The sequence below is a fragment of the Propithecus coquereli genome, unplaced genomic scaffold, assembly GCF_000956105.1.
Source record: "Propithecus coquereli isolate 6110/MARCELLA unplaced genomic scaffold, Pcoq_1.0 Scaffold79, whole genome shotgun sequence".
Lineage (NCBI taxonomy): Eukaryota > Metazoa > Chordata > Mammalia > Primates > Indriidae > Propithecus > Propithecus coquereli.
The window spans coordinates 1,800,040-1,801,865 of NW_012154062.1; the positions used below are offsets into that span (position 1 = coordinate 1,800,040).

The 1,826-nt window shown below is 40.0% G+C and overlaps 1 protein-coding gene across 1 annotated transcript in view; it reads right to left on the reverse strand.

Annotated features, from left to right (window-relative positions):
- The window catches only part of LOC105825207 (PH and SEC7 domain-containing protein 3-like), a 254,323-nt gene that overhangs the window by 93,421 nt on the left and 159,076 nt on the right, over positions 1 to 1,826 (reverse strand). The gene's annotated exons all lie outside the window — the stretch shown is intronic.

A 1,826-nucleotide genomic window follows, 5' to 3' on the forward strand; every position in this document is an offset into this window, starting at 1 on the left:
TTTAATATTAATACACTATATTAAAACAACTTCAGGTTTAAATTGTGATGTCGGAAAAATTGTTCAAACAGCACTTCAACAAAATTTCTGTATTCCGCTTATTTCATGAGACTTCTTCCTACAGCAGAAAGACACTAAGGAAAGAGAAAAACTGAAGGAGCCAGAGGATAGTTTCAAAACACCGGCATTCCATCTGAGAAGGGGAGGGGAAAAAAAAAAACAAGAGGAAGGCAGACAACCACAAATATCGAATTCAGAGTGGGCTGAAGACAGACAGTAGCACTCTCCTCAGGCACCTCAGCTGCACACAGATGGAATTCACCCCTCCTGCCGTACTCCTCGGTATCCCGAGCAACATCTGAAAGAAAAACTAGGAAGCGGAGATATAAAATAGATCTATTACACTAAAAAGCTTATTTTCAAAAGCAGTTTCATATATTTCAGAGAACCCAAAGAGAAGTTCCTGCCACATCACTGTATTTGCTCTCTCTGTTCTCCTCCTGTCCAAACCAAGCTCAATGGAATTGGACAACATGCAACTCTGTTAATGGTCACAGTGACAGCATTTGCGCCTTGAGAACTTACTGATTGGAGTTGTGGTCATCGGCTGATAGACCAGCGAGGGAGAAGCACCCAGACACAAAGGAACCCATTGGAACATGTATAACTGTAAGTCTCTAATTATCCTTTCTAATTTTGGAACCATGTGACTGGACTTCACACAGCACCGCTGACCCCCTGTCAGCCCGAGCGCTGTGTAGCTGGACCACGTAGGGAGGGCATCCCACTCCTTGCCTCTTCATTAAAATATTGTGTTACGTTTGCAGGGTGAGCTGTTTCCTGGCTGACTTGTGGCTCCCTAGTCAGAGCACCTGGGAGAACTTAACTCTTCCTGTCTAGATTTATTCCACGATTTGAAGTGTCTTTTTTTACCTTATAAAGAGTGATTTACTTGATATCACAAAGGTATATAATACTTTTAAAGACAAATAGACAAGGACTCAAAAAAATGTCTTCCCCAGCCCGATACTAGAATATTATAGATTTGGAGTATTTTCTTCGCTGACTCAAGAAGAAAGAGTAACAGGGAAAAACACTGTCCCTCTGGCCACCAAAGCATGGCAAAGTCCAAGACAGGAAGGTGCTCCTGAGAGAGGGAACTGAGATTTGTTAGAATGCCATAACATCCTAATCACCTTTCCCGACCACGTCCACCTTTCTTTAAAGAAGTAATGCAACAGAGACTGTCATCCCGTGTTCAAAAGAAATCCCTGTCAAATACTGCCACGGAAATAATCGTTAAGGACAAAACAAAGACACAGATTGAAATAGAAAAGGATTTAAAAACATACCTAGGCAATACCAAAACTAATACATTTTTGTTTTGTTTAAGACATTTGGTCCTATTCTATCATGAAATTATTATCACTCATACAGATGATTTAAGGGTCCAACTCCAGCATAGCTCAGTGAACCCCTCTGTGCCTCAGTTTCCTTACCTGGAAAATTAGAACATTAATAGTTCCTCTCTTTTTCTTAGCTTATGATGAGAATTAAGTACCATGTGCATACTAAGTAAATAAAACCTAGGAACTACATATGATATAAAATTATGTTTAGAGACTAACTAAAGTGACCTTATAGTATTTTCTACAAGCTGACAACTAACATTTTATACATGAAAATCAATACTTAATTTCCTTGGTTCCTGTCTCCTGAATATCAAAGCAGCATTATCAGGGGAGAACTCACTAGTCCTAATCCCTTTTCTTTGTGCCTTCCTCAGAGCTCACTTTATCCAATATGATCAGACGCCCGGCCCACTA